The following is a 26,081-nucleotide window of genomic DNA, read 5'->3' as shown; positions in this document are numbered from 1 at the left end:
TATTCCAACAATTCTAATCTTTTTAAAAGTTTTTGGAACTCCTCTCTATGGAAAACGATGCATTCAGAAGTGCACAAGTTGTAAAGTTTTCTCAACAGTGGTTGTTTCTTTTACTGTTATAACCCCAGTGCCAACAGTGCTCGGCATACAGTAAGCACTCAATAAATATTTAATGAACAATGAAATTAATATCTTCTGATATCTAATATTTGCCAAAATTTACTCATAATCAACTGTAATGAATGAGATGATGTGTCAGGGTAGAAGTTAGGTAAGACCCACTTATCAATAACCTAAGGTGTGACCATAAAGTAATTCAACTTGTTCTACTCTTCTATTCTGTTCTTCTATTGCTCATAAAGGAGGATCTGAATGAAATCATAAAAGGATACAACTAAAAAATGGTTTGGTCACTAGAATAAATGTATATAGCCTTACAAGTGGGTCACTTTATAAAAGATAATGCCAATCTGGATATATAAGATTTCTCAAGAGAAACCCAGAGGCATTATTTCATACTTATACTACAAGTAAAAATAATAAATTCCAAACTTCTAAGACTTAAATAATAGAGCTTTAGTTCAACATTAATTGAATCATACAGAGAAGGAAAAAGAACTTCACTATACACCATTCCCAATCTTCACAAGAAATATTTAGTTTTATTATGTCTTCTGTTACCATAGTGATAAAAGCATGTGATACTAGACATTATGCTACATCATAAGTTATTATACACAAGTCTGAAAGACATTATACTTTCAAGCCATTCAGCACTTAGAAAAGTGGGACTGAACCAATTCCCTTTATCATTTACATTTTGATGAAGCCTGGTCTGTATTTCTAGTCTTGGCAAAGTTCAGAAATGCATTTAATATGAATGTTATTACCACTAAGTAAAAACTGCCCTGATAACACTTTGTACAACAGGCATGAATAGAGAAGTCTGGAATGTTAATTTAAAAAAATCATTATAAACTATGAATTAGCCAAGTAAGCTTACCATAGTAACAAAAACATTCACAACCAGAATAAAAGTAGAAGTACTACTAAAAGACAGTATAGAGTTGTAGATAATGAAAGCTAGTTAATTTGAAGTTTAGATAACTGGCCAAGTAAAGCAGCACAGAGATAGCACTGTTACTTCCTACAGTATATCCTCAGTCTTTGGTGATTTGCTCCAAGGCTGTCCAAAGAGTCTGTGTCAATGAACTGCCTTCTGTTAAGACCCATCCCATCGGCAATAAAATCACTAACTGACTGAACATTCTTGTATGGAATCCAAGCCATATCTTTTACAAGCCAACTTTTACTCTTTAGGGAATAAAGTTAAACCCCAAAGTTCAGTCAAGTAAAAGAGAGTCTCTCTTGATTGCATCTTGATTGATGCAAGGATGAATGCTCCATACAGTGATTCTAAATCATCAATTTACATAACAAATAACCCTTAAGAAATGGCAAAAAGATAACTGAGTGGAATTTGAACTGTAAATGTGATATTAAAGTACCCTTGGGGTGCTATATGTAGTTTAGTACCTATGTATTTATGCAGGAACTATAGAAAACCAAGATATCACTTTCACTAAATCAGAGGAAAAAGCATTACTTAGGGTAGAAGAGGGAGAAATGCCCCACTGAAACATTACCCTCTGCTACATAGGAGTGATGCTAACAGGTATTCAATAAAATTTTATAACCAAAATGAATAATTATTTCTGAAGCATGACTATTGAGCTCATCTTAATTTCAATAATAAGTCACTACCAACCTCCAAGTCTAATTCAGGGCCAAGTGTCAAACATCCAAGAAAGCATGCTTTCCGTGGGGAGACAAAGCAAACTTAAGACCTTTGGGAGCCAAATCGAATCTCTCATTAAGAAGTGTAGGATGAGTATTAGGCTGCCACACCCATGCTATAATGAAGATATTAAAATGTAAATAAATCTACTTTCTAATATACATTTAACATTATAGAACTAGGATGCCTAGAAAAGAAAAAAACCTCTAAAGCTAGTGTTAACTGACATTCTGCTTTAAATGATAAGCTTCCTGAGATATGAAGAAGCCAGATCCTTCTCACTCCCCACCCCTGCCTGCAAAATGACCACCACCATCAGGGGCTTCCACAAAGATCTTCAAACAGTCAGCATTTCGGTTTCTCAAACAAATACTTTTAGAAAATAAACTGGACTGTGGGGGAAAAAATCAGCCTAACTTCCAGTGCTGACCAATTATTCCTCTCATTTCCATTCAATTGGCTAGACAACTCTCTAAAAATGGAGGGGGTCATTACATCCTGAACAGAGTTGTCTTTTGAAATGGAGACTACATGAACCCCTGGACATAGAAAGGATCACAAAATATGATCACTGAAATCATGTGTGATAAAGAAACTAGAAGGAAATGTGAGTAATACCCATTTTTAATAATATGTTAGAAAATTTGGCTTATGTTTTAATGTATAGAAATAGCCTCAAAATGAGAGCCCTGAACTAGCAACTCAAATGCTCCAGCTCAGCTTAGTAAAAGGATTTGGTCCAGGTAAATCCAGGCAGAGGTCAGAGCCTGAAATAGACCATAAAACTGGTAGAGGCAGAGAGCCATAGTAGTGAAAGTTGGCTACAGAAGCAAGCCCTGGTCACACATAGGAACTATGGAGTTGTGCCCATTGGGAATCAGGGATGCTGATAATGACATATTTATCCAAAGACAAAGTTCAAGATTGGGAACACGAGGATGCCTAATTCAGAGCCCACAATCTAGAGTCTACAATGCAAGGCAGAGAAGAGATGAAGATGCTACAAAGAACTCTGCTCAGCAAGTATGGTCCTTTGTAGACTTTTGCTCCTCAAATGGTAATCTAACCACCAGCAACAGGACCTTGCCTGGAAACACGTTAGAATCGCAGACTCTCAGGCTCCATCTTAGACCTGCTGAATGAGAGTCTCCATTTTAGAGACCCAAGGCTCTAAGGAAGTAGTAACTCCATTGTGTAAAAAACAAGATAGAGGAGGGAAAGAGGGGATCAAAACCAAATGGCAGCTTTGTTGTTTTAGGAAAATCCAGCTCTACAGAAAAATACAACCTTTAGGAAAATACAATCTCTAGAAGGTAAGACTATGAACCAATTAATATATCTTGCTCACTGAGGTTTGCTTCAAGACTTTGAATCACTGTAATAACCAATCCAAAGTTATAATGCCATCAACTCTGCTCAATCCCAACCAATTCCTCATCTTGTAAGATCTGCCTTAAAATCACTCAGCCTAAGTTCTGAAACCCTATAAATATCCTCCCTTAACTATCCTGAAGTTAATGGTCAAGAGCCATTATATTCTGAAGCCGGATGGAATACGAACAAGCATCTGGTCTAAGCCCTTTATTTCCTGGAAAAAATCACAATTTGCTCAAAACTGCAGAACTAGTTAAGAACAGAATAATACAAGAAACAAGATCTTCTGACTCTCTCTTCAGAGTCTGATTTTTTTTTTAAATCTACATTATTTTCACCTCTATGTCCAGGGGAAGGATACTGTTTAATGTTAATATAATTTACCAGTATACCCAAACACCATACTTAAAGTGAGCTGTCAATAGGCAACATGCCAGACTGAATACAAATACACAAATCCACTTTTAACCCAAAGAGATCAAAAAGGTAAAGAATATAATCTCATTATTACCAGCACCATAATAAAAACAGCAAATATTATTAGAGTATTTGCCATGTGCAAAGTACTGTTAAGAGGTTTATATTCTTGATTTCATTCAATCCTCACAACCCTATTATGTAGGGACTATTATTATTTCCATTTTAAAGATTAAAAAATACCGAGGTAAGTGACTCTTCCAAAGTCTTACTGCTAGCAAGTGAGACAGCTAGGTCTTAAACACTGAAGTATGTTTTGGTTTTTTATTTCTTTCAGGTAAAACAAAACAAAGATGACTATATACTTATTATTTAAGGTCTTCTCTTGAAAATTTCATTTCTATGAAATAACACAGATTCACAGAAATATATAAACTGCTTCCAAAAAACATTTAAATCAGAAATACTGCTTTAACAATAATTTTGTCCAGGGGCGCCTGGGTGGCTCAGTCGGTTGAGCGTCTGACTTTGGCTCAGGTCATGATCTCACAGTTCGTGGGTTCCAGCCCCGCATCAGGCTCTGTGCTGACCACTTGCTCAGAGCCTGGAGCCTGCTTCAGATTCTGTGTCTCCTTCTTTCTCTGCCCCTCCCCCTTGCTCATGCTTTGTCTCACTCTGTTTCTCAAAAATAAATAAATGTAAAAAAAAAAAATTTAAAAAAAACACAATAATTTTGTCCAAAGCACTAAGTTGTTTTCCAATTCTAGTGTTGATCATTGTACTTTGTCCATGTTAATCATGTAAATAATCTATACCAGACATTATACCTGACACACCTGTCCTTTACCTAGATTTCATTTCCCTTTACTTTTATTAGTTTAAGACAACTGCAGTGCACAAGAATAAAAAGGGCTCTCTTCTATGAATTACATACATAACAACTGATAGGCTTGATCTGAAGAGGTCTAACATGAAAACAGATTTTTCTCTAGTGTATTATGTAGCATTGCATTTAAGATCTTTATAGAAATATAGTTTGTATCATTTTTTATTCTGAAAAATTTTGTACTTACTTTAAGTTAAGTTCATTTAAAAGGGTATCATTTTATTGTGCTTCCATATTCCTAAAATTTAAATGCCAAGTTCAAAATTTTTGGTATCTTAGGTAAAGCTAATTAAATAGCACTTACCTCTCTTTGAGTGAAAAACTTAACATGCTACTGATGACTGACATTTTGATAACAATACTGTATAGATGCAAAACTATAGGATTTTTTACATTTTCCTTTCAAGGAAAGCAATATTCAGCACATAGAGACTGCTCGAGGTTTTTAAGCAAGGGACAAACGTTGTTCAAACCATGCAGTTGGGTCCTGGAGAAGCTGTCTACAAGTGAAGAAAACAATCAAAAATGCCCAACTCAGGAAGTTATTACACTCTAAGGTCACTATTTTGCTTCACTTATTATATTTCTTTTTTGAATTTGAACTTTGAAACTTTTCAGATTTGACCAGTAAGGGAAATATATTTAGCACAAAATGTTATTACTCAAAGAGCTAGAAAATCAATTCATCAAACTTTATTTACCAAACATAAAGGTGAAATCAGACAAAACAGACTGCTGACAAGTTCATTCTGTACCAAAATTGAACCATTTCTTTTTAGTATGATTCATTCAACTTAAGTCCCCAGCACCAAGCCTATATCAAGGGGCTACTGACACAAAACAACAACTAGTTCAGTCTGTTCTAAAGGAATTCATAACCCAGAAAGGAGATGGATATATAATTAATTACCTAATAGGAATTCAGTGGCATCAAAGCTAAAAGAAGCATGGACAAGATGCCAAAGAACAAGTAGAGCAATTCACTGAAAACTCAGCTGCAGAGGAAAGGGGGAGTCAGAAAATATGTAAAGAAGAGATGATTGGAACAGAATAAAAGATTACAGGGGTAGACCAAGTTTATAGAGAAAGGCTATTTAACATAGAGGGGAACTCACTATAAAGGTGCAGAAGCCAGAATGTGCCGCATTTGAGAGCTACAGATTAGTAGCACTGCAGAGGAGAATGCAAGAGGGAGAGGAGAATGGAAAGTATCTGGAAATCTACCAGTGGAAGATGCTGAACAGTAGGTTCTAGGTTAGCATTTTATCTTTTGGATAATGGAGAGCTATTAAAGAGGTTTAGACAAGACCACCATATGATCAAACCTTCAGAAAGATAACTCTGTTGGCACTGTGAAGGACTGCAAGGTCAGTGGTGAGCCCTTGGCCCAAGAGTTCACTTTTAGTTAAAACATTCATTCTAGAGTGTTGAATTAAAATAGTCACAGCAGGAAGGCAGAGGGGAGGGAAAATTCAAGAAATATTTAGTAAATAGAATAAATAAGACTATGGAAAGGCTTAAATTTGATATAGGTGTTAAGTAAAATATTAATACTGCATAGTGTGATACACAGGAGAAACAGTCCAGTGATAATTCCTAATCCCCAAATAGTTTTCATTTATTTAAATTATGACAATTAACTTTAAATCCTGCTAAGATTTTTTTATCCTTATGGTTATTGTGCAAATGATTATTATCAAAGCTACAAGCCTATTGAGAATTGGGATTAAGTGGGTATAACAAATTAATTGAGCTTCATTATGTATTTCCATGAAAACAAGATAACATGACCAAACACAAGGATCTCTGAACTGACAGAAATGATAAAAACTGATAGATTCCACATGGTGGGGGTATTAAAAGATGGCAGCATAGGAAGATCCTGAACACACCTCCAACCATGGACACACCAAATCTGCAAGGGCATATGGAATACTTTCCCAGAAAACTAGCTGAACAACTCCTCAAAAATAAAGAATAAAAGGTCCACATCAAGGTAGGTGGGAGAGGCAGAGACATGGTCTCACCAAAAACCCCACCACCAGTGCAATAACCCAAAACCAGAGGGATCTCAAAAATACAGAGCTTCTCCCTGAGGAACAAAAGCATTTGTACTCCATATCAGGACCCCAACCCTTAGGACATAACACCAGAGAGATAAGCACTCCAAATGTCTTCCTTTGAAAACCAAGAGAGTTTATGTCCTGGAGACCCAAAGAGACGTAGGGAAATGAGATTCCAGTCATACAGGGCTGCCTCAGACTTACTCACCCTATGACCCAGCACAAAACCAAGTTTGAAAAGTGCCTACACTGTATGTAGAGATTCATCTGTTTATCTTAAAATGTCTGACAAAGGAGTGGGGCCTGTTGGGACTCTCTGGGGATGGGGGTCATTTCAGGACTCCCCCTTTACCTTGCTAGTGCCAGTGCTATCATGCACCATTCCTAAGCTCTCCCTCCATCTTGATAGAGCTGGTAGACATGCACAGTAATAGCACTGTCCCATTGCTGCAGTTAAATTGCCACGGTGCCCCACACCCGAGGCAACTCCCAGGGAGCAGGTGCACTCTGGCCCTGTATTCTCACACTGCCTCACTAGAGCTACCAGATGTGTGCTGGCCCTATGGTCTCCTGCTGCCTTGCCTCAACTTGCAGGAACACTCTCCTGCTGTCTCACTAGTTGGAAAACACATCTCAGCCCTGGACTATTCTGCTACCTTACCAAAGCCAGCAGGCACACACGGTCCACATAGGAGATGCAAGTAGATCACTTGGTTCTGGAGGCCAGGGAGTCTTGCATATCTGGGCCCCATGGGACTGAAACTATTGGAAAGATAGTTCTCATCATGATGATACCCAAAGGGCACTGCACAGACAGCAGACTAAAGTACATCCCAAGTGTTTCCCTGAAAAGGGCCTATTTACTGGTCTTGGAACTTAAGCCTGAGGGGCAAGTGTCAGGTTTCCAACACATACAGAGGCTATGGAGGCGATCTCAGGAAACACAGGCTGGGGAAAACTATCTTTTCTTATTTTCTTGGCTTCACTACAGATCACTGATACCTAGCAGAAAGGGCTCATACATTCGTCAGAGGCCCCAAATTTTGCACTTTTGCCCAGAGACACCTCTGAATCCCCAGGACAAGTAGCTAGCTAGGTCTGCAGCTCCACAAGACTGTACATATTTGCATACTTTAAAGGTTGCTGCCTGAGGGTCTACCACCCATTAAGCCTGAAACTAGTACTGACATTCAGCCTGAACCCAGGTGCTGAGATCTCTCCCTTTGGAATACTGACAAGTCTTGGCATACCCCAACAACAGCAACTTATCAAGAATAAATTAGATGGCTTAGACAATCACACTGCCCAAGAACTAGGACAAGATTGAACCATAAGTTTCATCTACATGAGATAACTAGTCCAAGGCTGGGAGAAATAGCTACTTCACCTAACACAAACAAGAAACGAACAGAGACAGTCAAGAAAAATGAGAAAATAAAGGTATATGTTCCACACAGAACAAGATGAAACCTCAGGAAAAAAAAACCTTAATGAAACAAAGATAAGTAACTTACCTGGTAAAGAGTGCAAAGTAATGATCTCAAGAGAAGAATGGATGTATATAGAGAGAACTTCAACAGATAGGAAATATAAAAACTACTAAACAAACAAAAGTACCAAATAGCAGTGACGAAGTCGAAGAATATAATAAATGAACTAAAAATACTCTAGACTGGTTCAAAGCCAGACTAGATAATGTACAAGAAAGGATTAGTAAACTAGAATAGAGGCAGTGGAACCCACCCAAACAAAGCAGGGAAAAAAAAAAAAAAAAAAAAAAAAAGAAGTACAGATAGCTTAAGGCATCTATGGGACATCAAGTGGAATAATATTCACATTATAGGAGTCCCAGAAAGAGAAGAAAGAGATAAGGGATGAAAACTTATTTGAAGAAATAATGGTAGAAAACTTGCCTAACTTGGGGAAGGAAACAAACATCAAGATCCAGTTAAGCCTAGAAAGCTAAATTAAGATGAATCAAAAGAGAGCCACATTAAGACATTACAATTAAAATGCCAAAAGTTAGACAGAGAATCTTAAAGCCAGCAAAAGAAAATCAACTTCTTATATACAACGCAACCCCTATGAAACTATCAACAGAAACCCTGTAGGCCAGAAGTGAATGGATGACATATACAAAGGACTGAAAGGGAAAAATTTGCAATGAAAAATACTCTACCTAGAAGGTTAACATTCAGAATTGAAAGAGAGATAAAAGACTCTTCCAGATGAGAGAGAAAAAAAAAAAAAAAAAAAGCTAAAGGAGTTCATCACCTCCATACCGGCCTTTCAAGAAATCTTAAACGGACTTCCTTAACCTTAAAAGAAAGGTCACTAATTAGGAAAAGGAAAACATACGAAAGTAAAAAATTTCACTGGTAAAATAAACATACAAGTAAAAATAGTGGAAATTTATAAACCTAGTATGAAGGTTAAAAGTCAAAAGTAGTCAAAATGGCAATAACTACAATAATAATGACATACAAAAAAATGTAAAATATGATATCAAAACTATTAGAAAAGTGTGGGGGAGTAAATACGTAGTTTTAGAATACATTTAATTTTATTTATGTATTTATTTTTTAATTTATATCCCAGTTAGTTAGCATATACAGCAAGAATGATTTCAGGACTAGATTCCAGTGATTCACCCACTATGTGTAACACCCAGTGCTCATCCCAACAAGTCTCTTCCTTAATGCCTCTTGCCCATAGAGTCCTTCCCACCACCAAACCCCTTCAGCAACCCTCAGTCTGTTCTCTGTGTTTAAGAATCTCTTATGTTTTGTACCCCTCCTTGTTTTTATATTGTTTTTGTGTCCCATCCTTATGTTCACCTGTTTTGTATCTTAGATTCCTCATATAAGTAAAGCCACATGATATTTGTCTTTCTCTGACTGAATAATTTTGCTTAGCGTAACACCCTCTACTTCCATCCATGTCATTGAAAATGGCAAGATTTCATTCTTTTTTGCTGAATAATAATCCATTGTGTATATATACCACATCTTCTTTACCCATTTATCTATCAGTGGATACTTGGGATGCTTCTGTAATTCGACTACTATAGTTAATGCTGCTATAAACATCAGGGTGCAAGTATCTGAATGAGTGTTTTCATATTCTCTGGGTAAATACACAGTAGTACAATTACTGGGTCATAAGGCAGTTCTATTTTTAACTTTTTGAGGAACCTGCATACTGTTTTCCAGAGTGGCTGCACCACTTTGCATTCCCAACAATAGTGCAAAAGAGATCCTCTTTGTCCACATCCTCACCAACATCTGTTGTTGCCTGAGTTGTTCATGTTAGCCATTCTGACAGGTGTGAGGTGGTATACCTTGAGGATTTGAGGATTTTTTTTCTTAATTATTTTTAATTTTTTTATTTCTTAAATTATTTTATTATTATCTTTTTATACTTTACATTCAAATTAGTTAGCATGTAGTGAAACAATGATTTCAGGAGTAGATTCCTTAGTGCCCCTTACCCATTTGGCCCATACCCCTCCAACAACCCCTCCAGTAACCCTCAATTGGTTCTCCATATTTATGAGTCTCAATGTTTTTTCCCCCTCCCTGTTTTTATATTATTTGTGTTTCCCTTCCCTTATGTTCATCTGTTTTGTATCTTAAAGTCCTCATATGAGTGAAGTCATATGATATTTGTCTTTCTCTGACGAATTTCACTTACCATAATACCCTCCAGTTCCATCCACATAGTTGCAAATGGCAAGATTTTATTCTTTTTGATTGCTGAGTAATACTCCATTGTGTGTGTGTGTATATGTGTGTATACACACATATACCACTTCTTTATCCATTCATCCATCGATGGACATTTGGGCTCTTTCCATACTTTGGCTATTGTTGATAATGCTGCTATAAACATTGGGGTGCATGTGCCCCTTTGAAACAGCACAACTATCTCCCTTGGATAAATGCCTAGTAGTGCAATTGCTGGGTCATAGGGTAGTTCTATTTTTAGTTTTTTGAGGAACCTCCATACTTTTTTCCAGAGTAGCTGCACCACCTTGCATTCCCACCAGCAATGCAACAGAGATCCTCTTTGTCCACATCCTCACCAACATCTGGTGTTGCCTGAGTTGTTAATGTTAGCCATTCTGACAGGTATAAGGTGGTATCTCATTATGGTTTTGATTTGTATTTCCCTGATGATGAGTGAAGTTCAGTACTTTTTCATGTGTCGGTTGCGAATCTGGATGTGTTCTTTGGAGAAGTGTCTATTCATGTCCTTTGCCCATTTCTTCACTGGATTATGTTTTTCAGTGTTGAGTTTGATAAGTTCTTTATAGATTTTGGATACTAACCCTTTATCTGATATATCATTTGCAAATATCTTCTCCCATACTGTCAGTTGCCTTTTAGTTTTGCTGATTGTTTCCTTCGCCGTGGAAACTTTTTATTTTGATGAGGTCCCAATAGTTCATTTTTGCTTTTGTTTCCCTTGCCTCCAGAGAAGTATTGAGTAAGAAGTTGCAGTGGCTAAGAACAAAGAGGTTTTTGCCTGCTTTCTTCTCAAGGATTTTGATGGCTTCCTGTCTTCCGTTTAGGTCTTTCATCCATTTTCAGTTTATTTCTGTGTATGGTGTAAGAAAGTGGTCCAGGTTCATTCCTCTGCATGTCGCTGTCCAGTTTTCCAGCACCACTTGATGAAAAGACTGCCTTTATTCCATTGGATATTCTTTCCTGCTTTGTCAAAGATTAGTTGGCCATACGTTTGTGGGTCCATTTCTGGGTTCTGTATTCTGGTCCATTGATCTGAGTGTTTGTTCTTCTGCCAGTACCATACTGTCTTGATGGTTACAGCCTTGTAGTATAGCTATACATATTGTGATGCTTCCTGCATTGGTTTTCATTTTCAAGATTGCTTTGGCTAATCGGGGTCTTTTCTGGTTCCATACAAGTTTTAGGATTACTTGTTCTAGCTCTGTGAAGAATGCTGGTGTTATTTTGATAGGGATTGCATTGAATATGTAGTGTGCTTTGGGTAGTATTGACATTTTAACAATATTTGTTCTTCCTATCCAGGAGCATGGAATATTTTTCCATTTTCTTGTGTCTTCTTCAATTTCTTACATAAGCTTTCTAAAGTTTTCAGTGTATAGATTTTTTGCCTATTTGGTTAGATTTATTCCTAGCTATTTTATGGTTTTTGCTGCAATTGTAAATGGGACTGACTCCTTGATTTCTTTCTGTTGCTTCATTGTAGGTGTATAGGAATATGCAATGGATTTCTTTGCATTGATTTTATATCCTGCCACTTGCTGAATTCATGAATCAGTTCCAGCAGTTTTTTGGTGGAATCTTGAGGGTTTTCTATATAGAGTATCATGTCATCTGCAAAGACTGAAAGTTTGACCTCCTCCTGGCTGATTTGCATGCCTTTTGTTTCTCTGTGTTGTCTGATTGGTGAGGCTATAACTTCCAACCACTATGTTAAATAACAATGGCGAGAGTGGACATCCCTGTCTTGTTCCTAACCTTAGGGGGAAAGCTCTCAGTTTTTTCCCATTGAGGATGATATTAGTGTTGGGTCATTCATATAAGGCTTTTATGATCTCGAGGTATGCTCCTTCTAGGCCTCCATTCTTGAGGGTTTTTATCAAGAAATGATGTTGTATTTGTTAAATGCTTTCTCTGCATCTATTGAGACGATCATATGGTTCTTGTCATTTCTTTTACTGATATGATGAATCACATTAATTGTTTTGCAGATATTGAACCAGCCTAGCATCCCAGGTATAAATCCCACATGGTCGTGGTGAATAATTTTTTTAATGCATTGTTGGATCTGGTTGGCTAATATCTTGTTGAGGATTTTTGCATCCATGTTCATAAGGGAAATTGGTCTATAGTTGTCCTTTTTAGTGGGGTCTCTGTCTGGTTTTGGAATCAAGGTAATGTTGGCTTCATAGAAAGAGTTTGGAAGTTTCCCTTCCATTTCTATTTTTTGGAACAGCTTCAAGAGAATAGGTGTTAACTCTTCCTTAAATGTTTGGTAGAATTCCCCTGGAAAGCCATATGGCCCTGGATTTTTATTTTTGGGAGATTTTTGATTACTAATGCAATTTCCTTACTGGTTATGGATCTGTTCAAATTTTCTATTTCTTCCTGTTTCAGTTTTGGTAGTGTATATGTTTCTAGGAATTTGTCCATTTCTTCCAGATTGCCCATTTTATTGGCATATAATTGCCCTTATACTTTCTTATTATTGTGTTTACTTCTGCTGCATTGGTTGTGATCTCTCATTCTTGATTTTATTTATTTGGGCCCTTTCCATTTTCTTTTTGATCAAACTGACTAGTGGTTTATCAATTTTCTTAATTCTTTCAAAGAACCAGCTTCTGGTTTCATTGATCTGTTCTACTGTCTTTTTGGTTTTGATAGCATTAATTTCTGCTCTAATCTTTATTATTTCCTGTCTTCTGCTGGTTCTGGGTTTTATTTGCTGTTCTTTTTCCAGCTCTTTAAGGCATAAGGTTAGGTTGTGTATCTGAGATATTTCTTTCTTCTTTAGGAAGGCCTGAATTGCTGTATACTTTCCTCTTATGACAGCCTTTGCTGTGTCCAAGAGGTTTTTGGCTGTGTGTTATCATTTTCATTGGGTTCCATGTACTTTTTACTTTCCTCTTTAATTTCTTGGTTAGCCCATTCATTCTTTAGTAGGATGTTCCAAGTATGTTACCTTTCCAAATTTTTTCTTGTGGTTGATTTCGAATTTCATAGTGTTATGGTCTGAAAATATGCACGGACGATCTTGATCTTTTTGTACTTGATGAGGGCTGATTTGTGTACTAGTAAACGGTCTATTCTGGAGAAGGTTATATGTGCACTGGAGAAGAACGTATATTCTGCTGCTTTAGGATAAAATGTTCTGGATATATCTGTTAAGTCCATCTGGTCCAGTGTGTCATTCAAAGCCATTGTTTCCTTGCTGATTTTTTGATTAGATGATCTGTCCACTGCTGTGAGTGAGTGGGGTGTTGAAATCTCCTACTATTAAGGTATTACTATCGATGAGTTTCTTTATGTTTGTGATTAATTGATTTATATATTTGGGTGCTCCCACATTTGGCACATAAATGTTTACAATTGTTAGGTCTTCTTGGTGGATAGACCCCTTGATTATGATATAATGCCCTTCTGCATCTCTTGATACAGTTTTTATTTAAAAGTTTAGATTGTCTGATATATGTATGGATATTCTGACTTTCTTTTGTTGACAATTAGCATGATAGATGGTTCTCCATACCCTTACGTTCAATCTGAGGGTGTCTTTAGGTCTAAAGTGGGTCTCTTGTAAACAGCATATAGATGGATCTTGTTTTCTTATTCATTCTGTTACCCAGTGTCTTTTGATTGGCGCATTGAGTCCATTGACATTAAGAGTGAGTACTGAAAGATATGAATTTATTGCCATTATGATGCTTGTACAGTTGGGAGTTTCTGGTGTTGTTCTCTGTTCCTTTCTATTCTTTGTCACCTTTGGTATTTATTTATTTTTATATATATTTTTTCATCTTTTCTCCCTTCAGAGAGTCCCCATTAAAATTTCTTGCAGGGCTGGTTTAGTGGTCACAAACTCCTTTATTTTTTTTCTGGGAAACTTTTTCTCTCTATTTTGAATGACAGCCTTGCTGGATAAAGCATTCTTGGCTGCATATTTTTATGATTCAGCACATTGAATATATCCTGCCACTCCTTTCTGGCCAGCCAGGTTTCTGTGGATAGGTCTGCTGCAAACCAGATCTGACTTCCTTTGTAGGTTAGGGACTTTTTTTCCCTTGATGCTCTCATGATTCTCTTCTTGCCGGATTATTTTGTGAATTTGACTATGATGTACCTTGTTGATGGTCGGTTTTTGTTGAATCTAATGGGGGTTCTCTGTTCTTCCTGGATTTTGATCTCTGTGTCTTTCCCCAGGTTAGGAAAGGTTTCTGCCATGATTTGCTCACATAACCCTTCTACCCCTATTTCTCTCTCTTCCTCTTTTGGGACCCCTATGATTCTGATGTTACTTTTAAATGAGTCACTGATTTCCCTAATTCTTAAATCATGCTCTTTTGCCTTAATCTCCCTCTTTTTTTTCTGTTTCATTATTGTCCATAAGTTTGTCCTCTATATTGCTGATTCCCTGTTCTGCCTCATCCATCCTTGCCACTGTGGCATCCGTCCTTGATTGCAGCTCAGTTATGGCATTTTTTATTTCATCCTGACCAGTTTTTACTTCTTTTAACTCCGCAGAAAAGGATTCTAGTCTATTTTCCACTCCAGCTAGTATTCTTATTACCGTGATTCTAAATTCTGGATCAGACATCTTGCTTGTATCTGTGTTGGTTAAATCCCTGGCTGTCATTTCCTCGTGCTCTTTCTTTTGGGGTGAATTCCTTCATTTTGTAATTTTGAAGGGAGAAAAGGAATTGGTGAGGGAGAAAAATTAAAATTAAAAAAATTAAAATTAAAAAAATTAAAATTAAAAAATTAAAAACACACACAAAATCGAATCAATGATGCTAGATCCTTGTTGTGTTTTGGTCTGGGTGTTGAATGTGGTTTGATAGATTAGAGAGGAAAAAAAGGAAATCATTTGAGAATTTTAAAAAAGTGAATACACTGATTTAGACTAACATAAAATGATGGAATATAGAATGTTAAAAAAGTTACACAAAAGAATATAGTAGAAAAAATTAAAGAAAATATTTTTAATAAAAATTGAAAATAAAAATGAATTTTTTCTTTCTGTATTCAAGAAAAATGAAAAAGAAAAAAAAACGGAATCATTGAAAAATTGGAAAAAGCGAATACACTGTAGTAGACTAAAATAAAATGATAAAAGTACGATAGAGTTTGAAAAAAATTATATAAACATAAAAATATAGTAAAAACATTAAAGAAAAATATTTTTAACAAAAATTGAAAATAATGAATTTTTTCTTTCGGAATTCAAGAAAGAGAAAAGAAGTGAAAAAGAGAAACAAAAGAAAAGAAAAATGAATAGATGGACCCTATTGGTCAACAGATCCACAGATGGACCCTATATGGATCAACAGATTGAAATATGACTAAAATTACTTCCTTTTCTCCTAGAAATCAGACTATGAAGCACTTTATAGTCCATAAACTAAGCAGGCAGTGAGACTTGTGTTCTTGAAGAACGAGGTTGGCCCAGTTGGGAGCGGCTTACCCAGTTGGGTAACGGCTCCGTTCTCCACTAGATGGCACTGCTAGCCTACGGGGGTGGATTGCTGTGGTGCTTGTAGGTGCGTATGTGCATGCGCGGGAGCAGTGAAAATGGCATCACCCAGCTACCCAGTTTCTAGTGTCAGAACCCTGTTCTCCCTGATCAGCCATCGCACACCCATCCTCTGTCTTTAGCTTTGGTCCACTCCCCACTTTGTCAGTGTCCGTGACCAAGCCCCAGTAAGTACCTCTCTTCCAAATTTTGTTTCGGATGCCACTGTTTTCCCCACCACCTTACGTCTGAAGGACTGCAGCTTTGACCTGTTCCGCCCCTCTGCGGGAGGGTCTCACCGAGCAATGGCCGAATGCCGGATACACCCAGGAAAGCTGGCTGGACCCTGCTGCTGCCAGTGCACCAAGACTGTGGCCAGGTGCCAGCCAGCCCCAGAAACAGTTCGGAAGATAGTGTAAGCAGCAGCGTTTCAGGGATTATGGACAATCACAACACACATCTGGCACCAGGCTTCACCCTTAATCACCTTGTTCCAGCACTAGTGAAGGTGGGCATTTCCTGGGGTCTACTGGGACCAGGGGTCCTCAACAATCTCTACCAAATGTACTTCTAGCAGGGGAACTGCTTTTCCCCGTGTGGTCCAAGAACGTACCAGATCCCACACTGCTCCTGGGGATTCGCCCTTCCCACCAGTGCACCACCAACTATCGAGCTGTGGAGTTGCAGACTCTGCAATCCCCTTGTTTACAGGCTTAATGGAATTTAAACTCTCTTCTTTCTCCTTTATCCCTTTTTAGTTTAGCCCCTGCGGCCGTTTCCAATTTTCCACTTTCTCTCTAGCTGCTCTTTGGGGAGGGTACTTTTCCCGAATCACCAACCCCCCCCCCCCCCCCACCATCTCTGTCCTCTCTCTGCCCACAAAAGTGGCTCCCTGCCTGCAGCTGCTTCTTGCTCCCCAAGTTCACCTCTCCACGCTGGGTACCTGCTTAATTCTGTGGTTCAGGTTGTGCAGATTGTTGTGTTAATCCTCCAATCAGTGTTTTTGGTGTGCAGGATGGTTTAGTGCTGGTATGGATGTATTTCATGGATGCAAGACACACAAAAAACTTCCATGCTGTTCCGCCATGTTGGCTCCCCTCGGTTTCCCTTGAGGTTTTAATTTGTATTTCCGTGATGTTGAGTGATATTGAGGATTTATTCATGTGTCTGCTAGCCACCTGGATGTCTTCTTTGGAAAAGTGTCTATTCATTTCTTTTGCCTATTTCTTCACTGGATTGTTTGTTTTTTGGGTATTGAGTGTGATAAGTTCTCTATAGATCTTGGATACTAACCCTTTATTTGATATGTCATTTGCAAATATCTTCTCCCACTCCACTGGTTGTCTTTTAGTTTTGCTGACTGTTTTCTTTGCAGTACAGAAGCTTTGTATTTTGATGAGGTCCCAATAGTTCATTCCCTTGCGTCTGGAGACATGTTGAGTAACAAGATGCTGCAGCTGAGGTCAAAGAGGTTTTTGCCTGCTTTCTCCCTGAGGATTTTGATGGCTTCCTGTCTTAGGTTTAGCACAGAAATTGGTTGCATTTCTATACATCAATAATGAAGCAAGAGTAAGTGAAATCAAGGAGTTGATCCTATTTACAATTGCACCAAAACCCACAAAAGTAAATAGGAATAAACCTAACCAAAGAGGTGAAAAAACTATACACTGAAAACCATTAGAAAGCTTATGAATGAAATTGAAGACATAAAAAAATGGAAAAATATTCCATGCTCCTGGATTGGAACAACAAATATTGTTAAAATGTGAATACTACCCAAAGCACTCTACATATTCAATGCAATCCCTATCAAAATACATCAGCATTCTTCACAGAGCTAGCAAAAAACAATCCTAAAATTTGTATGGAACCAGAAAAGACCCTGAATAGCAAAAGCAATCCTGAGAAAGAAAACCAAAGCTGGAGGCATCACAATCCTGGACATCAAGATGTATTAAAAGCTGTAATCATGAAGACAGTATGGTACTGGCACAAAAACAGACACATAGATCAACGGAACAGAATAAAGAACCCACAAATGGACCCACAAAGGTTATGGACAACTATTCTTTGACAAAGCAGGAAAGAATATCCAATGGAATAAAGACAGTCTCTTTAGCAAATGGTGCTTGGAAAACTGGACAACACACAGTTGTAGTTTGATTGATACTCCAATCAAAAGACACAAATATGAATGAATGGATTAAAACAAAAAACAAAAAAAAACAAGACCCATCTATCAATATGACTTGTACAAGGGGTTAACCTCTGATGTAAGGACATACACAGACCAGAAGTGAAGAGATGGAACAAGATGTTTCATGCAAATGGAAAACAAAGAAAGCTGAGTGGTGCCTGGGTGGCTCAGTGAGTTAAGCGTCCAACTTCAGCTCAGGTCATGATCTCACAGCTTGTGGGTTTGAGCTCTGCATTGGGCTCTGTGCTGAATGACATTTCAGAGCCTGGGGCCTTTTTTGGAGTCTATATCTCCCTCTGTCTCTGCCCCTCCCCAGTTCGTACTCCGTCTATCTCAAAAATAAATAAACATTAAAAAAAAAAAAAAAACAAAGCTGAGGCAGTTACACTTATATATGACAAAATACTTTATAACAAATCCATAATAAAAGATAAAGATGGGTATTACATAATGTTAAGGCAATAAGACAATAAAACATTTGTAAATATTTATGCACCCAACACAGAAATACCTAAATATATAAAGCAGATGTTATCACACCTAAACCAAGAAATTGACAGCAATACAGTATCAGGGAACATCAGTACCTCCAAATCACATGGGACATTTTCCAAAATAAATCATATGCTGGGTCACAAACACAAGGTTCAATAAATTAAAACTGTGATCATATCAAGCATGTTTTCTAAACATAATGATATGAAACAACTCCGTTACAAGAAGAAAACTAAAAAAAAAAAAAATCACAAATATATGAAGATAAATAACACACTATAAAACAACAAATGGGTCAACACAGAAATCAAAGGAGAAATAAAAAAATACCTTGAATAAAATAAAAATGTAAATACAGCATGCTGAAGTCAACAGAAGTTGCAAAAGCAGTTCTCAGTAAGAAGTTCATAATGATTAAGGCTTACCTCAAAAAACAAGAAAAATCTCAATTAACAATCTAACTTTACACCTAAAGGAATTAGAAAAAGAACAAGCAAAGCCAAAGTTAGTAGAAGGAAGGTCATAATTAAGAGCAGAAATTAATGAAATAAAGATTTAAAAAGACAATAGAAAAGACCAATGAAACTAACAGCTGTTTCTTGGAAAAAATAAACAAAATTAACCAACTTTTAGCTAGACTCAATAAGGAAAAAAGAGGGCTCAAATAAAATCAGAAATGAAAGAAGTTACAACTGTTATCAGACAAATACAAAAGATTGTAAGAGACTATTACTAATTACATGGCTACAAATGGGATAACCTAGAAGAAATGGATAATTCCTAGAAACAAAATCTTCCAACACAGAATCATGAATAGAAAATGCAAATAGAACAATGACTACTATGGAGACTGAATCAATAATCAAAAACCTCCCAACAAACAAATGTCCAGGACCTGATGGCTTCACAGGTAAATTCTACCAAACGTTTAAAGAGTTAAAGAGTTAATACCTCTTCTTCTCAAACTATTCCAAAAAATAGAAGATGAAGGAAAACTTCAAAATCCATTCTATGAGGCCAGCATTATCCTGATACCTACACCAGACAAAGACACTACAAAAAAACTACAGGCCAATATCTCTGACGAACATAGATATAAAAATCCTCAACAATTTCATGATGAAGTCACCTAACCAAATCTATACACCAAAATAGTCAAAACCTAACAGTGCTGACTACTTTGAAATCACTTAGCCATAGGATGTCCTGTTGTTCAAAACTTATTAAATACATTGTTTTTATTTAAAGAAAGAGAACATAGTAAGGCCACTACATTAAGATAACAAGGTCTATGGTCAAATTACACACACACACACACACACACACACGAGTTAGTTGGGGCTTGTGGTTCCACAGTGTAGTGGTTATGACGTCTGCTTTACACATACACGAGTTAGTTGAGACATGCCAAAATTTCATCATAACGTATCAGTAAATACATCAGTAAATTGTAATATATCATAATACATTAGTAAAGTATATAAAAACATTTAAAATCAAAGACCATAGTACATTTAGAGGTTTATTTCTTCACCCTTAATTTCTGAAGAATTAGATACATTTACACAACTGCTATTAGGTTACAGACAAAAATTCATGAAAGAAATATATTCAGAAGACAGAAAAGAAAAAAAAAAGATGTGACTGAAATCCTTGTAAATCAAGAGCTGTTAAAAGTTCAGATGTAAATTACATAAACAATTAACTGTCCTATAAGCTGAAAACTTTATGGAAAAAATAGTCCACTGATTACAACCAAAGCAAGCCAAGGTCATATTTTTGACAAACTGATTTTTTATAACTATAAGCAACCATTGGATGTTTATCACCAAGCTTTAAAAATTAATGCGAACACATAAAGAAAAAGATTTTAAATACATAGAAAATTCTTCACTGATTCAAGTTCAAAAGGAAGACTGAAATGCAAAAGGAACATCAGAAACACCTGATATGAGTATGTTTTCAAAACATACCAGGAAAGAACACATATATGATAAAATACAGTCCAAAACTCAACTGCCCAATTCTGAACCCTGTGCCTGTCGTTGTCAGAATACCTTCACAACTTTAGCAGTAAGACGCAGTCTACTATCCAAAAACTTCATGGCCGTTCATCTCCATGAGTGGGACCTATGTATTTCTAAACATTCAGTCCTGAGCCATAAGACCTGAATCTTAAATGACCAAAAAGGAAGGCCATGGAAATGGTGTGAGGTTACTGATTTATTATTTCTTTATCAGCAAATACAACAATAAGCTTTTAAAATTTTTATATAACAAAGTAAAAACTAACGATGTGTATTTTGAAAGACAAGAACATATAAGACATACACCAGAACCTATAAAAATAGCCAATTTCAATTAAACACTTAGGATTCCCACTGTGGTTTATGGAAATCACTTAATATGCCATATCTATGCATCTGTGAAAAGGAACTTCCTCAAGAAATTGGTGAAATATGAACTGGAAGGGAAGAAAGCTATGAAATCAAGAACTGAAAGATGAAGAATAATTCTTTTTAAAGGACTTAATATGTAGTCATATCATTGTTGGTAAAAAGTAACTAATAAAATCCATAGGAAAAAAAAAGGAACAAAACAGAAAACAGGAACAATTTTTTTCATCTTTTAAAAACCACCTCCGGGGCACCTGGGTGGCTCAGTCAGTTAAACATCTGACTTCGGCTCAGGTCATGACCTCACAGTTCTTGAATTCTAGCCCTGCAACCAGCTCTGTGCTGACAGCTCAGAGCCTGGAGCCTGCTTCGGATTCTGTGTCTCCCGCTCTCTCGCTCTCTCAGCAACAAATAAACATTTAAAAAAACATTAAGAAACCACTGTAATCAAGGCATCCAAGGCCTAATGTGACAAAAATGAGAATAAGTGTGAATTTATTAAAAACAGAAAACTACAATGAACCATCAAAAAGCATTTACCAATTTTTCAAGACCACGTATATAACATACACTTACAATTTTCCGTTATTTGTTTTCTGCTCAAGGATTTGAAAATCAGCCCCCCTCCAAATACATAACAGACATCTCCTAACTGTGTTTAAGTGCTTACCAGTAAAGGGGCGCCTGGGTGGCTCAGTCAGTTAAGTGTCTGACTTCAGCTCAGGTCATGATCTCACGGTTCATGGGTTTGAGTACCAGATCAGGCTCCATGCTGATATCTCAGAGCCTGGAGCCTGCTTTGGATTTTGTATCTCCCTCTCTCTCTCTGCCCTTCCCTGCCTCACGCTCTGTCTCTCTCTCTCAAAAATTAATACACATTCAAAAACATTAAAAAGTAAAAAAAAATAAAAGTCAGTCTGTTGAGTCAAAAATTATGTAATAAATGATAAATGGATTCTAATCAAAGGGGCCACATTTTCTGAATCTAGACTGATGACAGAGTCAATATATGTGTTTTCATGACCTAAAATGGACTGAGTGACCCACACACCTGGCACTGTGTCCTGTGCTAAGTGTCAAACAGAGATAGACATATAATACATGGTTTCTGCATCAGCTGCTCCCTACCTTTGCCTACTCTCCAATTTATTTTTTACTTAGCAGCCAGAGGATCTTCATAAAATGTTACTCAGTCTTATCACTGTATTACTTCAAATTTTCAATAGCTTTCCCTCTCATTTATAATAAAATCCAAGTATCTTCAAGGCTTCAAGTGCTCTGCCCATCCCAGCCATCTTCTCTCTCCTATTCCTGTCATTCACGATGCTTTGTCCTTTGGTCTTCTCAGTGCTCCTCAAATGTCCATCTCTATCAACCCCCAAGGTCCTAGCCTAGAATCCTCCTCACCCTAACTTCTTACTTGACTCCTATTTTCTCCTTCAGCTCAAATGTCACTTCCATAGAAGCATTCACTAATGTCCCACATTAATGCTGCAGGAGATGAGGAACTGGTAAGTGGTATAAAGCAAAGGAGTAATGGTTAATTCCTTATTTTAGAAAAATCATCCAGACAGGAACTTGTACAATGGACTGGCTAGAGGTGATATGAGGGAGATGACAGCTATAGGCAGCAAAGTTAAGTAGGAAACAACTATAAGAGTCTCAGAGAGAAAGAGAGATCATATGTATATAAGAACACTAAAGTCATCTTTGGCTCTGCATAAAGTTCCATTGGGCTATGAGCTCTCTAAGACCACTATTATATATTACAAACTTCCTATGACATTAGAGAGACCCCATAAACATTAGTTAATTTGAAATGAGTGCGAGAATATCAGTGAACATAACCAAGATGCAAACAATAATCACTGTCATTCATTTATTGAACACTTAGGCACTATGCATAATGAAGAAGGGGAAGGCAGCAGTGGTGAGGAGCAGTGGCTCTGCCAGAGTTTGTACTTTATGAGTTTACATCTCTGTGTTTTGGTTTTTTTCAAGAGCTAGTATCTATGTCAAAGGATTGTTGTGAGATTTAAATGTAAAGCACTGAAAAGAACACTGCTTGTCACATGTCAAGTACTTAAAAAAATTAGCTACTAATAAAAATTAGTCACCGCTGTCATCAACATCATAATCATTATTTTTATTATTAGTACCACTACTACAATCACCAAGTACTTCAGAGACATTTCATCTTCACAAAAGAACTTAGGAAGGATATACTATTATCTCTACTACACAATGAGGGAAAGTAGGTACAAAACCAGTTTGCAAAGTTTTTAAGCATCATACTGGGATCTGAGCCTAGTACTATGAGTCTAAAGTTTATATATTAAACACATTATGACACTGTCTCTCAAAAGGGGCAGGAGGGACTCAGTGTGATAAGTAATATAATTTTCTAAGCCATATGATTTACTGAACATTTACTATGCTCTAAGAGTTCTTCTAGGCTCTGAAGCATACAAGAGAAACAAAACAGGTTAAGTCTCTTCTCTCATGAGACAGGCAAGATAAGAGAAAAATATCAAACAGCGAGAAGTCCACCACAGAGATTAAGAATTAAGAGTGATGTGTCTGGGGGTCACTTAGATTAGATAGTCAGAAAAGGCCTTTCTAAGGAGATTTAAATTTAAGATGAGAACCTAAAAGACAATCAAAAGGGACAAGCACAAGGTACCAAACAGGATAGAGAGCTTTCCAGACAGAGGAAATAGCTACTACAGAGAGTCTAAGTGAAACAAAATTGTGTCTTAAGCAAACAAAGCAAGTCAGCATGGCCAAACAGCAGTGGGGGAGGAATGGAGTATTCCATGAGATGACAGAGGCAGGCAACAGCCAGGTGCCTTGGGATCACTCAAGGGAAAGGAATGTGGATTTTATGCTTAAAGGTAATAAAGGATGATGGGAAAGTGACATGATCTGAATTATGTTTAAAAGAAGCTACTCACTGCTGGATGGAAAACAGATTGTAGTAAGACAAAAATGTGAATTCTTTCCAGGCTATCTCAGTAGTTTAGACCAGAGATGAAAGTGCTTTAACTAGAGAGGCAGGAATACAGCTGGAGAAAAATAGACAGATTCTGGTGTACATTTCAGGAGATGGAATACAAAGGATTTACAAATGAACTGAATAAAAAAGATGAAGGAAAAAGGGTTAACCTCTGTATTATAATGGTTTAGTTTACTGAGGTGACGAAAATTAGGGGAGGTACATGTTTGGGGTAGGAACAGGAGTTAGAAATAAGAGTACAGTTTTAGCCAGGTTTCATTTGAGATCCCCATCATATACCCATCTGGAAATGTTCAGTAGGCACCTGGATCAGAATCAGGAATCCTGGAAGTTCCTCTTATCCTTTCTCTTGCTTCACAGAAGACTGAAGATACAGAAAACATCAAGAGGAACATAGATTTTAGAATGCATAATGTGAGTATTCTGTAACAATCTACAACAGTGAGACAAGACCTTGTACTCCTCATGAAACTATTTCACTTATAGAAAATAAAGCATCATCTGCTGAGGATAATAATACAGAAAGAAAGTAAGCTTTAAGGTCAATGAGATTCATGCCAAGAGAGTTAACCCATATCATGTGGCCTCTATTTCTTAAATCTTACAAGATTATAGGGCAGGACCTACTAAGAAGAGATCGGAGCTCCCAGCAGGATACAATTTATAAGTGTTTCTGAAAATTCCATCCTATCTGAAGGGAATCCATTGCATACCCAATACAAGACAAAAGTAAACCCTAACTGTACATAAAATAATGACTTCTCCCTGCTGTCAGACAGGAGTTTCCATGGAAACTATCTATCACAAAGAATTTCCTTAGATTTGTGATTATTGACAAAAACAAAATAGGCTTGGAGTCAAATGAGAACTAGATTCTGGGTAATCTGATTCAAGCTAATTGTCTTTTAGTGTGACAAGTTTTCTTAATCAAATGGCTACTTAGAGGGTAGATATCAAAATGAAAGAAACAGACAAGCAACCTTATCTGTTTTTGTGTAAGTCTTACTCTTAAATAGCTATCAGCAATATTGTAAAAGACCGTGTTAGGAAAGATAAGAACTAAAATTTATTGGGCAGCTATTAAATATCAACTGTTTTGCACAATAATCCTTCCAGGCAAGTTTTATTACCCTTAAGTTTTATAGAGGAAGAAGCCAGTTCTCAAAGATGTAGAGTAACTTGCTCAAGATCAAACAGATAGTAAGCAACAGAGCCAGGAGGAGATTCAGGTTTAGCTGAACACAAAACATGTACACTTGCCTTAGGCTTTTTTAAAAGGGGCTAAAACCCACAATGGTCCAGGAGCCCAAGCCTATGGTCTCTTTAAGCTATAAGAATCTTACTGATTAACTACTGAATTAGGCTGAAAACAAGGCTATAATGTATAAAAAGAAGAGACATGTAAAATAAGGAAAGAGACATGTAAAAACCAAAAGAACCAAAAAAGAAATAAGTAAAGGAAAAAAGTAAAGTCATGCTGACAAACTCACTTAGATGTTAATAAATTTAGGGAGCCAAGATAAAGTTGTGATACTTCATTTTAAGGAGTAACTTTTAAAATTATCATTTAAGAATAAAAGTAAAAATGCCAAGACATTTCTGAGCTCATAACAATTATCTCAAATAATTTAACTGCAATACCAAAGTGACTGTTATTGCTGCCTAACTCTGTCAACCTAACATATTGTGTAACTGTAGTAGTCACATAGAAAATGAAAGCAATCTGAGGTACTGCATGCTACACTCCTTCCCTAATTAGTTAATTATTTTCATTATGGAATTTGCCTATAAATTCATTGTCTTGTACATTTTACTCCAAGGTTCTTTAGATTCTTTAAAGAGAAACCTGGACCTCCACATTATCTCTTTGGATTTAAGCAGTCAAAACAAAAGAAATTCAACCAAAGCACACACTGACACATCAGCAGTCAGAGCACTACTTAACAAGCATGCACACACATAAACACAGGACACACACTAAATTCAGTGAAGAGTAGAAACAAAGACAAAATAGTAGAAATAAATCCAAAAGGAATAAAGAGGGTTACAATGCATAAACCAATCTAGGTAACACCGGAAGTTAATTTTCCAAAATCAAGGTAGTAGCTTCCATTTTTGCTAACACCGAATAGTGTCTAGCCAAAAGTACCAGGGAAAAGCTCCGCTGTCAACTGAGAACATACT

General features: G+C 36.8%; 1 protein-coding gene across 8 annotated transcripts in view; it reads right to left on the bottom strand.

The window, feature by feature from the left end:
- PHKB (phosphorylase kinase regulatory subunit beta) overlaps nt 1-26,081 on the bottom strand; it is a 276,065-nt gene that overhangs the window by 245,774 nt on the left and 4,210 nt on the right. The window lies entirely within an intron of this gene.

Source organism: Prionailurus bengalensis, chromosome E2 (genome assembly GCF_016509475.1).
Source record: "Prionailurus bengalensis isolate Pbe53 chromosome E2, Fcat_Pben_1.1_paternal_pri, whole genome shotgun sequence".
In the NCBI taxonomy this organism is placed as follows: Eukaryota; Metazoa; Chordata; class Mammalia; order Carnivora; family Felidae; genus Prionailurus; species Prionailurus bengalensis.
The sequence above is the reverse complement of the archived record's forward strand: the minus strand, read 5'-3'. Positions and strand labels throughout refer to the sequence as shown.